Source organism: Myotis lucifugus, unplaced genomic scaffold (genome assembly GCF_000147115.1).
Source record: "Myotis lucifugus unplaced genomic scaffold, Myoluc2.0 scaffold_877, whole genome shotgun sequence".
Lineage (NCBI taxonomy): Eukaryota > Metazoa > Chordata > Mammalia > Chiroptera > Vespertilionidae > Myotis > Myotis lucifugus.
Window position 1 is genome coordinate 5,945 of NW_005871925.1, and position 16,298 is coordinate 22,242.

The 16,298-nt window shown below is 39.4% G+C and overlaps 1 long non-coding RNA gene and 1 pseudogene across 1 annotated transcript; one reads left to right on the forward strand and one right to left on the reverse strand.

The window, feature by feature from the left end:
- Positions 1-190, forward strand: part of LOC102431447 — a 6,128-nt pseudogene extending 5,938 nt beyond the window's left edge.
- Positions 191-896: 706 nt separating this feature from the next.
- LOC102430923 lies at positions 897-2,125 on the reverse strand. The gene is made up of 3 exons (XR_001346204.2): positions 2,073-2,125; positions 1,130-1,211; positions 897-954 (listed from the first exon to the last, which is right to left on the reverse strand). It is a non-coding gene; the product is annotated as an uncharacterized LOC102430923 (long non-coding RNA).
- Positions 2,126-16,298: the final 14,173 nt, after the last annotated feature.

A 16,298-nucleotide genomic window follows, 5' to 3' on the forward strand; every position in this document is an offset into this window, starting at 1 on the left:
ATCATTTATTATCTTGCAAATATAATAGATCAAAAAAAAAAGATACTGCATTTTGTATTAAAGTTGCATTTCTTTACTAGACTAGTTCTAGGTTGAACATAAAAATGACAGCACATTAATATTTTCCTCCGTAAGTGGCATGTTCAACTCCTTTGCAAATTTCTCCTAATAGATAGTGTTCTTCCAATAGCTCATGAAGATCTTTCTGTGTTAAGGAATAGCAATCTAAAGGGGGGGGGTTGTAAAGTTTCAAAGCCAAGAAGCAAGAATCCAGTTCCTTCCCTGCTATTTCTCTTTTGCCTGGTCAGTCTCAACCTGTTATTGCCATCACAGAAAGCACTTGGCAGGAGCATTACCTCTGTATCTCACAACGGGAGGGCCAAGCACTACAGGAATTGTCTCATTACTTCCACAAAGAGATACAATTCCCTGGAGATTCTGCTGACCAGTCAGGTCTGGGAACAATGCCATGTGGAACAGCTAACTTCTGAAGAAAATAAATCTAAGATTTAGCAATGGGTCCCTTGGAGACTTAGAGCCACTGCTACAATGTGCCCTCCTGAAGAAGCCTGTACTCAGCAGACAGGTCATAAAGAGACGGATGACAGCCAAGCACCCACAGGGTGCTGGGCAGGCAGGCAGGTACTTTTCTTCCTAGATCAGTGGCAACAGAGAAACATGGCTCCATGTCACAGAACACACCACCATGACCTCGACGGTTCCTTTCTGTCACTTCTTGAACACTGCGGTTCAGACTTATGATCCCAGATGCCTCTCTCCTGTGGCATCATTTGTTTAGCTAACACTTCTTGCCAAGAAACATGCCCCTTAGAAGAAAACTCAGCAAACAGAACTGCAGAGGCAATTATCATTATTGTAATTAGCATACTTGCCTCGTAACCACCATGTAAATGCCTGGAATCCTTCATTCTCACTCAAGCTGGACTGGGAAGTCTAGGGAATAAGAGAAAACACTAGGTACAGAGACCAGAACCACAAGCAATGGGCCTGGACACAAGGGAAATGTTTGCTACCTTTTTCTCTCCCTTCTTTGTATCATTAGTAAGTACCTGGTGCCTGGGCCCCATGGCAAGCAGTGAATATAAATGATTTGTGAACCGATTCTTACCACCTGCTTTGCTGACATGGAAGTGCAAATAAATATCCCCACAGAAACCAGGGCAATGGAAGCATATTTGAATATACTGTATCTGCAGAAATAAGAACAAGAACACATTAGGAAGGCACAGGTACCAGTTTCCACAGGATGTTTTCAGTAGATGGTGCCTGAGAGTATAAATCACCAGCAGAGCCCATGTAAGTCTTCATGTGCAAGGATCAGGGTGCCCACTGGTTGCTACACACACCCTTCCTTGGTGTTGCTTAACATAGTTTCTAAAAGTTTGTGGACCAACAGATTGTTTCATTGGGGGGAGGGGGAGACCAGACGTGACATTCCATTGGTGACAGTCCAATAGAACAGTTCTGACACTTTTCATTCTATCTTCTTGGCCACTTGGGCTTTATTTGGAATTTTCTTTGTACTAAGTGCACGATTAGTCCTTCGTTCATTGTGTTGCACTAATGAAAACCTTCTCTGACAGCACTGTCCCACACAACTATGAGCCTGGAAATGCTCCATCCTGGGCTCTCCAATACGGTCACCAACAGCCACATGTGGCTACTGGGCAATTAAACTCTGACCACTGAGAATTGGAAACTAAATGTTTAATTTTAAGTAATTTAAATGTTAAATGTGAATAGTCACATGTGGCTACTGGTGACCACAAGGGAACTGAAATTCTCAATCGATTGGCTTCATAGGTTAGGATGGATCTAAGGACTCAATTATGCTAAGAGCTAATTCTACAGAGAGAACACTGCTGCACAGGTGGGACCCCCTACCTGGTCAGCTGCTCCAGGAACGCACATCATTGTCACAGAGAGAACTCAAACAAAGAAGGCCAGGAGCATGCCCCCTCTAGCAGGAGAAAAGTAATCTACATGCCTAGCCTATAGGTGGGGCCAAGAATGTGCTTCCTAAACATAAATTATAAAAGCATATTGTTTACCTTTTCTTCAAAATGATAATCCCTAGAATCATGTTGGCAATTAGAGAACCCTGTAAAAGGAGACAAGAGGAATTTTTAGTGCACTAGGAAAAGACAACATACTTCAAGATAAAAATGAACATTGCCAAGAGGGAAAAACATCTGGGCAGGAGGAGATTAGGATGAATAATTAGTAAGGTCCAGGTGTTCTTGTGATGACAAAAAATATAAGCCATAAAAATCTATCTTGCAAAATAATTACGCCTTTTAAAGATGACAATGAAAATAACAATGATCAATTCTCAATAACTACTCATAGCTGAAGCTTATTACAGGCTTATTTTTGTCAACTTTTCCATCTAATTTATAAGAGCTTTTAGTACGTTTCTCCTCCCCACTGCGTTTTGAGGAAAGAAGTTATGTGGAGATCTCTCTCTTCTCTGGAAAGGTGTCTCTCCTTCATCGAGCGCTCATAGAAAGTCTACTATGTGCTCAATGCTGTGAGGGTCATCTTAGTCATTATAATTAGCTCTGGGAAGTGCCTTTAGAAATAACACATTTGATCTCACAAAAAACTCAGACCACACTAAAATATTACAATTCTAATCCTCACCCATTTTGTATTCTTCTGCAACCCTAACTATACTTCCCTTGAAGTCTTTTCTGCCCTCCAGGGAAAACTGTTCTTATCTATATACTGAACACAGTTCTCTCACCATACATGAGGCAAAGAAAAAACCTCTACTGCTTTGGAAGAAGCATGCCTCCAAGAATTTTTCTTTATTTAATTATCTCAAGTCTCTGATTTAAAAAAAAATCAGGAAGGAAAAGGGTCTGGCCCTGGCATGTGTTTCTCAATGGTTAGAGTGTGGGCCTAAGCACTGAAGGATTGTGGGTTTGATTCCTGGTCAAGGGCACATATCTGGATTGCAGGTTCAATCCCCGGCCATGGTCGGGGCACATACAGGGAGGCAAACAACCCGTGTGTCTCTCTCACATCGATGTTTCTCTCTCTCCCTCTGTTCAACTCTCTCTAAAAATCAATGAAAAAATATCCTCAGGTGAGGATTAACAACACACACACACACACACACACACACACACACACACAGAGAGAGAGAAACGAAATGAAAGAAGGGTCTGTTTCATTTACTAGAAATAAATGTAATTTTATGTAAGAAAGAAACAAAAAGTGATGAGAAATGTTAAAGAACATTCATAGGAAGTTTGAATATAAAATCAACCAGATGAAGGAAATTAAAAGTTAAAATCTGCTTCTCAGGAAAATGTTAACTTTCCTTTTATCAATCACCCATAAGACCTGAGATACATAAAAGTAAACCATCCACTTTCACATTGCTCTCTTTCGGCCTTCTCAGACGACAGTCAGCCTCTGCTCACTGATCTGAGCAGCAGTACTCGCAGATCTAAATATCATGTGCAGGGGCATGGTGATGTTGAAGTTCAGGGCATAGTTGTTCACCAAGCTGACCGTGAAAAACATAGTCACCATGATGGCATAGTATCTGAAATGCAGAGGCAACAGCTTACCACACAGAATCTACTAGTTCAAGAAAATCAAATAGAGAAGGAAATAAATACCTCTAGTTAAAAGTATTTTGCTTATTTCCTCTTTATTAAAATTGTATCACTATTATAATTTGAGTAGAATAATAAGTACCTATAAAAATACTTCACAAAGCCAAATTAACATAGAAAAAGTTTAAATTATAGAGTATGTTTCAAGAAACACTATTTTAATATGCTTCAAGAATACATAGCAACTAAAAACTAGGCTTCAAAAATGTTACCTAATAGCAATTGTGTGTTTTTTTTATTTTATTGATTTTTTACAGAGAGGAAGGGAGAGAGACAGCTAGAAACATCGATGAGAGAGAAACATCAATCAGCTGCCTCCTGCACATCTCCTACTGGGGATGTGCCCACAACCCAGGTACATGCCCTCGACCGGAATCAAACCTGGGACCTCTCAGTCCACAGGCCGACGCTCTATCCACTGAGCCAAACTGGCTTCGGCAGCAATTGGTTTTTAAAAGTAAATGGGGAGAGATGACATCAGCATCATGGAAGAGTGAGAAGACTCCATTGTTTCTCCTCTTAAATTTATCTCAAAACAATTATAACTCAACAAAGATCCCGTGCTCAGCACACAAACACACCTGAAATATTTATGCATTAGCACATCTGAAGGTGGGCATGTTGAAATGAGTAGGGAAGGTGGGATGGGGGAAGGACAGGAGGGGAGGGGGGACAGGGGAAGGACAGGGATGTGACCACAGATGCAGTTTGGTGCCCATCCTGGCTCCAGCGAGCAAGGAGCACAACAGTGGGGGAGAAGTCTGGCTGCAGCCCTCAAACTACAACCTGGAGGGTCAGAGGGGCAGAAGCAGTTTCCTTCCTAGAAAAGGCATTTCCCTTCCGCCCTCCCCATTAAGGCAAAGCTGGTATTGAGGTGGCTGGGAAACCATTACTGTAGGGGTGGAGCATAGCTATAAGATCTCTACCTCAAATGCACACACAGAGAAACAACCCATCAAATACCATGAACAACAGGGTAACTTGGGAGGACAGAAAGGAAATGAAAAATCTCCAGGAACCAAACTCAAAGGCATGGAAGACTGTGGTTTAAATGACAGAGAACTCAAGACTGCAATTGCAAAGAAACTCAACAATATACAAGAAAACTCAGAAAGGCAAGTCAAAAGTTCAGGAATACAATGAGCAAAAGCAGTACTTTACCAAGAGATTCAAACTATAAAAAAAGAAACACATTCTGGAGCCGAAGAACTCAATAAATGAGACAAAGAATGCACTAGAGAGCATTGGAAACAGAGCAGACCAGATGGAAAAAAAGAATTAGGGAACTTGCCCGGCCAGCATGGCTCAGCAATTGAGCATCAACCTATGAACCAGGAGGTCACGGTTCAATTCCTGGTCAGAGCACATGACCAGGTTGCAGGCTCCATTCCTAGTGCAGGGTGTGCAGGAGCCAGCCAATCAATGATTCTTTCTCATTATTGATGTTTCTCTCTCCCTCTCCCTTCCTCTCTGAAATCTACAAAAATACCCCTTGAAGAAAAGAGAGAACTGGGAGTTAAAATTAAAAACTAAAAGCAACATAAGGATAATAGACACGGTATACCAGAAGGAGAAGAGAGAGAGGAGGGAACAGAGATCCCACTTACAGAAATAATTGACAAGAACTTCCAAGCCTATGCAAAGAACTAGATATTAGAATAGAGAAAGCTAACAGAACATCTACTTATATCAATGCAAAAAGAGCTTCTCCAAGACTCATTTTATTCAAACTGTCAAAAATCAATGACAAAGAAAAAATTCTTAAGGCACCCAGGAAACATAAAGATTAACTGACAAAGGAAACTCCATTAGATGATCATCACCAGACTTTTCTGTAATGTTTTCAGTAGCAACACTACAAGAGAGGAGAGAGTGAACGAAAATATTTAAAATATTGAAAGAGAGGAACCCATCAGCAAAAGATAAGATATTCAGCAAAGTTATCCTTTAGACATTAAGAAGAAATAAAGGCTTTCCCAGACAGACAAAAGCTGAGAGAATTTACCACTGTAAGACTGCACATAAGAAATGTTGAAAGGAGGTCTTCTACTGGAAACAAAAACACAAAAGTACACAAAAAGATGAATAAGATGATTAATAGATAGAAGAAGAAAACTGAAAATCTATTTAAGAGTAGTTTATTAAATAATATATATTAATTAAAGAGTAATATGCTAATTAGACTGAGAGACCTTCCAGAGACCTTCCGGACGTCCTTCTGGACAAAGCCGGGGGCTTGGCCGGCCTGCAAATGGCCATCAGCCCCTCACCCAGGTTGGTCACGCCCCCCAGCAGAGACCCCCACCCTGAAGAGGGTCTGGCCAGCCTGAAAACAGCCCTCAGCCGCTCACCCAGGCTGGCCACGCCCCTCAAGGGGACCCCCACCTTGATCCGGGACCCCCTTCAGGGCAGACAAGCAAGCCCCACACATGCACCAGGCCTCTATCTATACTAATAAAATGGTAATATTAGTAATTAAGGGTAATTAGACTGGGAGACCTTCCAGGAGACCTTCCAGATGCCTTTCTGGACAAAGCCATGGCAGCGGGGCCGAGGCAGAGGCAGTTAGGGGTGCTCAGGCAAGGAGGGGAGGGCAGTTGGGGGAGATCTGGCTGACGGGGGGCGGGCATTTGGGAGTCAGCAGCTTGGCAAGTGGGTCCAATTGGGGGCGAGCAGGCTAGCAGGAGTGCAGTTGGGGACGGGCAGGCCGGCAGTGGGGGACAGTTGGGGGTGAGCAGGCTGACAGGAAGAGTGGTTAGGGGCAATCAAGAAGGCAGGCAGGTGAGCGGTTAAGAGCCAGCAGTCCCAGATTGTGAGGGGGATGTCTGACTGCCGGTGTGGGATTGGGCCTAAACTGGCAGTCAAACATCCCCCAAGGAGTCTCAGATTGGAGAGGGTACAGGCCAGGCTGAGGGATACCGCATCCACCCACCCCCCAGGAACGAATTTCATGCTCCGGGACACTAGTTATAACATAAAGGTTAAAGGGGGAAGGGCATTAAAATAAGTGTAACTATTGCAGATTACAAGTTCACAACATAAAGAGGGATAATTTGCAACAACAAAATGATAAAAGAGAAGGAAGAGGATTGAATAGTACAGGTGAATGAAGAGGCAATCAGAAGAATAAGGACTGTTATATGTATGTATGACACATTTTGCACAATCCTAATGGTAACCACAAAACAAAAATCCAGAGCTGAGATAAAACATTACAAAAGGAGAAGAAATGAAGAAGAAAATCATAGAAAACTGTCAAATTAAAATAGCAGAAATAATTATCAGAGAAAACAAACAATGGAAATAGAACAACAAGAAAACAAAGGATACAATAACTGTGGTAAATCTTCATATATCATTAACAACCCTAATTATAAATGGATTGAACTCACAAATCAAAAGGCTCAAAGTAGAGGTATGGATTATACAACAAGACCCAACTATATGTTGCCTTCAGGAGACTCTGCTCAATTACAAAGACAAACACAGGCTCAAAGTGAAGGAGCGAAGATGATACTTCAAACAAATGGCATCCAGAAAGAAGTGGGTGTAGCTGTACTTATATGAGACAAAACAGATGTTAAGATTTAAAAAAAAAAGAAATAAGAGACAAAGATAGACATTTTATAATGATAAAGGAGACAATTCATTAAGAAGACATAACACTTATTAATATGTATGCACCCAACCTGGAAGTATCAAGATATATAAAGCAATTACTAATAGACCTAAGGGAGAAAGTGACAAAAATAATATTATAGTAGGGGACATGAATCCCCCACTGAGAGCAATGAATAGATCATCAAGACAGAAAGTCAATAAGGAGAAATGGGCCTTACATGACACAGCAGGGTGAATCAACTTAATATTTATAGAATTTTACATCCCAAAATGCCAGAACACACATTCTTTTCAAGTGCACACAGAACATTCTCAAGGAAAGAGCAGGCCAGCAGTGGGGGGCAGTTGGGGCGAGCAGGCCAGCGGGAGGGGGGGCAGTTGGGGGCGATCAGGATGGCAAGGGGGGGCAGTTGGGGGTGAGCAGGCTGACAGGCAGAGTGGTTAGGGGCGATAATATACTGGATAATAAAACTAATCTCGATAAATTTAAGAAGACTGATATCATACCAAACATATTTTCTGGGAAAATCACAAATATGCGGAGATTAAACAACATGCCACTAAACAACTACTGGGTCAAAGAAGATATAAAAGAAGAGATCAAAAGATACATAAAGACAAATGAAAAAAAAATACAATATACCAAAATTTGTGGGATGCAGCAAAAGCAGTACAAAGGGGGAAGTTTAGAGCATTACAGGTCTAGCTCAAGAAACAAACAAAATTTCAAATAAACCACCTAGCATTACACATTTAAAAACTAGAAAGAAAAAGTCCAAGATGCTGGCAGCATAGGAGGTCTGAACTCAACCCCTCCCATGAGCAAACACAAATATACACATATATACAGAGTAATTACTCCTGCAAGATAGCTAAGGGCTTCATAAAGAGTTTCTCAACAACAAACAACAACTGAATGGAGAAGGCTGGGAAAGCCACAAACCCTCTGGGAGCTGCAGGAACTCCAGGGCCTGGAGGCACCTGTGAACACCTTAGGGCAGGCAGGATCTCTGTTCAGGGGCTGTGGCTTGCCTGCAAATCACAGCAGCTTTCCCAGATCTGCTGCCCAATCCTTTTGCCTCCAGGAAAGGGAGCAAGCAGGAACAACTCAGTGGTGCAGATGCCTGGCCTCCCTGCTGGGCCCCAAGTTGGCACTAAAGCCAGAGGTCACTTCTACATAAGACCACTTTCTGTACAACAAATGAGAGAGACTCTATAGAGAAGTCTGGGGAGCCACTGGAGCTCTCTGGAGACTGCGGGGGTTAACCCTTGTTGGAGGTGCCAAAGAGCACCATTGCTTACCCCCCCTTCTGCCTCCAAAGAGTGGGCAGCAGGGGCTCTATCCAGGTACTCTGGCCTACCAGCAAGGTAACTGCAGAGTGTACCTGACACATCACCCAAACCCATTTCAGTCCCAAACAACGGGAGCAAACAGGATCAACAGGTCATTACTACATGCACATGGCCTCCCTACCTGGAGCCATTTCAGCTCAGTGGGCCAGTGTCCATGACACCTTACACCTGCTCGGCTCCTCTGGCTGACCAAAATCACCTGACAGACACAGCCTACACCAAGGACCCTGGTACATAAGGCCACTTTACAAAGAATGGGAGAGAGGGCTATTTCATCTAATTCATAGAACAAACATAGACACTTTAACTAAATGAAAAGATGCAAGAATTCTCTCTCAAATGAAAGAACAAGAAAAATGTGCAGAAAAAAAAGAAAAACCTAAGGAAATGGATATAAGCAATTTGCCTAATAAAGAATTCAAAGAAATGGTCATAAAGGTGCTCACCAAACTTGAGAGTGACATAGAAAAACTTAGGGAGAACTTCAACAAAGACGTAGAAAGGATAATAAAGAACCAACCAGATCTGAAGAATACAGTAACTGAAATGAAAAACACATTAGAGGGAATTAGCTAATACAGAAGAACACATCCTGAAGACAAACAATGGGAATCAACCTATCAGGACAGAAAACAGAAACAGAATTTTAAAAAACGAGGATAATTTAAGGACCTCTGGGATAACATCAAGAACCCAAACATTAGCATTATAGGGATCCCAGAGGAGAAGAGAGAAAGGAACAGAAACTATATTTAAAGCTGGGAAAGGAAAAGACACCCAGGTCCATGAAGCACAAGAGTTCCAAACAAAGATGAACCCAAGAGACTTATACCAAGACATATTGTAACTTAAATGGCAAAAGTTTAAAGTATAGACACAATCTTTAAGGAAACAAGAGGAAAACTGAATTACTTACACACAAAGGAAACTCCATAAGGTTATCAGCTGATTGCTCAGCAACAACTTTACCAGGTAGAGGAAGTGGCAGGACATCTTTAAAGTTCTGAAAGAAAGAAAACTACACAATAATTTACCCAGCAAGGTTATCATTCAGAATTGAAGAAGAGATAGTTTTCCAGAGAAAAGCAAAAACTAAAGAAGTTCATCACCATTAAACCAGCTTTACAAAAAATGTTAAAGGGACTTCTTTAAGCAGAAAAGGTCAGGCCATATTCAGAAATAGGAATATATATATTAAAGGGAAAAATCTCACAGGTAAAGCCAAATATTAAATAAATACAGTGAATCACTCATTGAAAACATACTAAGATCAAAAGAAAGAAGTATCAAACACAACTCAAACAATAAGTAGCCAGGATATACAAAACACGAAACATAACACCAATAGCATACAGCACGGATGGGGTAGTAAAATGTAGTCCTTCTAGAATATATTCACCCTTAAATGCTTATCAACTTAAAACAGACTGTTATAGATATACATAGACCTCATGTAAACCACAAACCAAAAACCTACAAAAGATATACAAAGAAAAAAGAGAAAAAAAACCCAACTACTGAAAACCAGCAAACCACAAGGAAGAGCTCAAGAGAAGAAACAGAGAACTATCAAAACAACGAAAACAATTAACAAATGGCAATAAGTACATACTTATTAACAATTATTTTAAATGTAAATAGATTAAATGCTCCAATAAAAAAAATAAGGTGGCTGAATGGATTTAAAAACAAGACCCATATATATGCTGCTTACAAGAGACTCACTGCAAATCGAAAGATGCGTACTGAAAGTGAAGGGATGGAAAAAGATATTCCATGAAAAGAAAGATAGGGTAGCGATTTCAGACAAAATATACTTTTAAACAAAAATATTTTAAGAATACAAAGAAGGACTTTACATAATTATAAAGGGTTCGATCCAAGAAAAGGATGCAGCAAATATAAATATCTAACTATCATATCCAACACAGGAACACCTAAATGTATAAAACAATTGCTAATGGCATAAAGGGAGAGACCCACAGTATTACAATAGTACAGGATTTTAATATCCCACTCACATCAATGAATAGATAATCCAGACAGAAAATCAATATGGAAATAATGGCCTTAAATGTCACTTTAATCTAGATTGATTTAATATCATTTTTAGAATATTTCAAACAAAAATTGCAGAATACATTTTTTAAGTGTACATGGAACAATCTCTAGAATAGATCCCAAATTACACCACAATATAAGCCATAATAAATTCAATAAGACTGAAATCATATTAAGCATCTTTTCTGATCACAATAACATGAAACTTAGAAGTCAACTCCAGTGAGAAAATTGGAATGTATCAAAAAGGAAGTCAAACAGAACATCAAAAACTATCATAAAAACAAATGAAAATGAAAAAAACAACTTTTCAAAATTTATGGGATACAGTAAAAGGAGTTATAGAATAAAGTTTATAGCTATGCAGGCCTACCTCAAAAAAAAAAAAGGAAAATCCCAAATAAACAATTTAAGTCCATACCCACAGGAATTAGGGAAAAAAACCACCCAAAGTAAACAGAAGCAAGGAAACAGTGAAGATCAGAGAAGAAAAGACAAAATAGATATTTTAAAAATTGAAAAGATCAATAAACTAAAACACTGACTCTTTGAAAAGATAAACAAAATTGCAAACCCTTAGCCAAACTCATTAAGAAAAGTGAGCCCAAATAAATAAAATCATAAATGAAAGAGAATTTACAAGTGATACCACTGACATATAAAAACTCATAAAAGAATAATACAAACAATTGTTTTCCAACAAATTCAACGAAATAGAAGAGATGGATGAATCTTCCAGAAGTATATAACCTTCCAAGCCTGAATCAGGAATAAATGCAAAATCTAAACAAACTGATTACTAGCAATGAAACTGAAGCAATAATTTTTAAAAATTTCGAACAAATAAAAGTCCAGGACCAGATGGCTTTATAGGTGAATTTTCAAAGAAGAATCAACACCTACTCTTCTTAAACTATTTCAAAAAATTGAAGAGGAAGGAATGCTTCCGAACTCATTCTATAAAGCCAACATTATCCTGATAACAAACTCAGACAAAGACATTACAAAATAATAAAATTACAGGCCAATACCTGTGATGAACACAGATGCAAAATTCTGAACAAAATATCAGCAAACCAGATTCAACGATACACTTTTAAAAAGTATACATCATGATCAAGTGAGATTTATCCTAGGAACACAAGGCTGACTCAACACCCATAAATCGATCATCATGATACATCACACTGACAAAATAAAGGGTTAAAACCATATGATCATCTCAATAGATGCAGCAAAAGCATTGACAAAATTCAACAAAAAGCTCTCAACAAAGTGAGTATACAAGAAACATAGGCTATATATGATCAAACCTATAGGTAATATAATACTCATTGGTGAAAAGCTTAAAGCTTTTCCTCTAAGATCAGGAATAGAATAAGGATGCTCACTATCACTAGTTCTATTCAACATAGTATTGGAACTCCCACCTATAGCAAACAGACAAGAAAAATAAATAAAAGACATCTAAATAAAAAAGGAAGTAAAGCTCTCATTATTTCCAGATGACATAACCATAAGGACTGAAAGAAAAAAACAATTAGAATTAATAAATGAATTCAATAAAGTCACAGCATAGAATTAATACACGGAAATCAGTTGGGTTTCTATACACCAATAACCAATGATCAAGAGGAGAAATTAAGAAAACAATTCCATTTACAATTGCATCAAAAGCATAAAATACCTAGAAATAAATTTAACCAAAACCTGTATTATGAAAACTACAAGACAATGGAGGGGGAAAAAATTTGAAGGGCAAATAAATGGAAGAATACACCTTGCTCATGTAATGGAAGGATTAATATTGTTAAAATGTCCTTATTAAAGGAAGATACAGATTCAATGTAACCAATATTAAAATATTAATGGCATTCTTTCAGAATTAAAACGAATCCTAAAATTTATATGGAACCACAAAAGACTGAAAACAGCCAAAGAAATTTTGAGAAAGAACAAAGTGAGAGGTATCACACTACCTGATATCAAACTATTATTATTACGCTACAATACTTAAAACAGTATGGTACTGGCATAAAAACAGATGTATACATCAATGGAATATAATAGAGCAACCAGTAATAAATCCTTGCTTATATGATCACTTAATCTACAATAAAAGAGGCAAGGATATATAATGGGGTAAAGACATTCTCTTCACTAAGAGGTATCATGAAAACTGAACACATTAAAAAAAGAGAGAACTAAACCACTTTTTTATACCACATACAAAAATAACTCAAAATGGATTAAAGACTTAGATATCAGACCTGAAACAATGAAACTCTAGAAGAAAACATAGGCAGTAAACTCTTTGACATTTCTTTAGTAATTTCTTTTTGGATATGTTTCCTCAGGCAAGGAAAACAAAATAAACAATAAAAAAATGTGACTACATCAAACAAAAATGTTTGCACGGCAGAGGAGACAATCCACAAAACAAAAAGGCAACCTACTGAATGGAAGAAGATATTCTCAAATGATACATCCTATAGGGAATTAATATACAAAATACTGTACTTAAGGAACTCATACAACATAGCACCAAAACAAAACAAAAAAACTAATCCAATTTAAAAATGGGCAGAGGACCTGTATAGACATTTCTTTAGAAGACATACACATGGCCAACAGATATATGGAAAGATGCTCAAAATCACTAATCAGGAAAATGCAAATTAAAACCACAATGAGATATCACCTCACACCTGTTAGAATGGCTATCATCAACAAATCAGCAAATAAGTACTAGTGATGATGTGAAGATGCACTGCTGGTAGGATTATAAATTACTGTAAACACTATGAAAAATGGTATGGCAATTCCTCAAGAGATGAAAAATAAAATTGCCATAGGACATATAAATTGTTTTTTTGGGGAGGAATTTATCCAAAGCAAACAATATCACTAATTTGAAAGACATATGCACCCCTATGTTCACTGCAGCATTATTAATAACAGCCAATATAGGAGCAACATATATGCCCATCAATAGATGAATGGGCAAAAAAATGTAATGAACATATACAATGATATATTAGTCAGCAATAAAAAATAATAAAATCTTGCCATTTGCAACAACATTGAGGGACCTAGACAGGTACTATGCTAAGTGAAATAAGAGAAAGACAAATACTGTATTTCACTTTTGTGTGAAATCTAAAAACAAACCACACAAAAAGAATGAACAAAACAATACAAACAGACCTATAAATATAGAGAACAATCTGATGGTTGCCAAATAGGATTGGGGAAGGTGGTGAGAGGGGGATGTAAATATTTTTTAATTAAATTTTTAAAAAAGCAACAAGCTATTGAATAACTATTGGGTCAAAGAAAAAAAATAAGAGATCAGAAGATGCATAGAGACAAATTAAAATGAAAATTCAACATACCAAAAATTTTTGGATGCACCAAAAGTGATATTAAGAGAGAAGTTTAGCTTATTAAAGGCCTAGCTACACTAATAAAAGAGAAACATGCAAATTGGTGTCACTCCGCTACCCTTCCGATTGGCTAATCAGGGAGACATGCAAATTAACTGCCAGCCAAGATGGCGGCCGGCAGCCAAGCAGCTGATGTGAACAGGGAGGGTTGCTTGCTTCAGTTATGGAGGACTCCAACGTTCCCCGCCTGACTTCCCGGCCTCTCAGCTGCAACTCTAAGCAACTATGTTGCAAATATAGAAACTAAACAAAACCCCAGAAACCTGCTTTACTCAGCCCGGCTTCAGCCAGCTGGACCGCAACATTGTATCAAATACAAAGGTAAACAAAGGCCAGAAAGCTCCTTTCAGCAGCCGAGGCCTCAGAGCTAAAGCTGGCCCAGAATAAAAAAAAAAAGGAAGAAAGAAAGAAGAAAAAGAAAGAAAGAAAGAAAGAAAGAAAGAAAGAAAGAAAGAAAGAAAGAAAGAAAGAAGAAAGAAAGAAAGAAAGAAAGAAAGAAAGAAAGAAAGAAAGAAAGAAAGAAAGAAAGAAAGAAAAAGAAAGAAAGAAAGAAAGAAAGAAAGAAAGAAAGAAAGAAAGAAAGAAAGAAAGAAGAAGAAAGAAAGAAAGAAAGAAAGAAAGAAAGAAAGAAAGAAAGAAAGAAAGAAAGAAAGAAAGAAAGAAAGAAAGAAAGAAAGAAGAAAGAAAGAAAGAAAGAAAGAAAGAAAGAAAGAAAGAAAGAAAGAAAGAAAGAAAGGGGCAGCTGGGAGCTTCAGTCACCCACCAGCCTGAAAACGGGCCTCAGCCCCTCACCCAGGCTGGCCAGGCACCCCAGTGGGGACTCCCACCCTGATCCAGGACATCCTTCAGGGCAAACCAGCCAGCCCCCACCCATGTACCAGGCCTCTATTCTATATAGTAAAAGGGTAATGTGCCTACCGGCACCAGGATCAGCATGACAGGGGGCAGCACCCAAACCCTCTGATCGCCCTGCAGCTCGGTGTGTGACAGGGTGCAGCACCCCAACCCCCTGATCGGCCCTGCTCTGTGGGTGATATAGGGCAGCGCTTCAACCCCCCCCCAAGGCGCCCTGCTCTGTGTGTGACAGGGTAGAGCCATAACCTCCCCATCGGCCCTGCCCTGAGTGTGACAGTGGTGGCACCCCAAACCCTGATCGGCCCTGCTCTGTGTGTGACAGGGTGCGGCGCCCCAACACCTCCCCCCCCCCACAGGCCCTGCTCTGTTTGTGACGGGGTAGAGCCATAACCTCCCCATTGGCCCTGCCCTGAGTGTGACAGTGGTGACTCCCCAACCCCCTGATCGGCCCTGCTCTGTGTGTGACAGAGGGTGGTGCCCCAAGACGCTGATCGGCCCTGCTCTGTGCGTGACAGGGGGCGGTGCCCCAATAACCCAATTGGCCCTACCCTGAGCATGACTAGGGGTGGCATCGCAACCTCCCGACCTGCCCTGCTCTGTACATGACAGGGGGTGGCGCCCCAACTCCCCAATAGGCCCTGCTCTGAGCCTGACCAGGGGCTGCACCTAGGGATTGGGCCTGCCCTCTGCCACCCGGGAGCGGGCCTAAGCCAGCAGGTCATTATCTCCTGAGGGGTCCCAGACTGTGAGAGGGCACAGGCCAGGCTGAGGGACACCCTCTCCCCCCCTCCCCCAAGTGCACAAATTCTTGTGCACCGGACCTCAAGTCTCAAAATAAAAGAAATTTTAAAAATTAAATTCATCTTAGCAAGTAGAAAAAACATCTAGAAAAAGAAGAACAAATAAAGCTCAAAGTCAGTAGAGGAACAAAAATAATAATAATCCAAACAGAAATAAATGAAATAGAGAACAAAAAAAGGTAGAAAAAAAATCAATGAAATCGCTGGTATTTTGAAAAGATAAACAAAATTGACAAACCTCTAGTTAGATACACTAACCAAAAAATGAAAACAGACTCAAAATCAGAAATGAAAGAGAAGTTACAGTGGCCATCACAGAAATATAAATCATTATACAAAAACGCTATGAAAGGCTATACACCACCAAATTCTATAAAACTAAAAAAAAAATGGTAAAGTTCTTAGAAATATACAACCAACATAGACTGAACCATGAGTTGGAAAACCTAAAGAGAGTGATCACTAGTAAGGAAAATGAAACAGTAACACTCAAAGAAGACTTAATACTAATC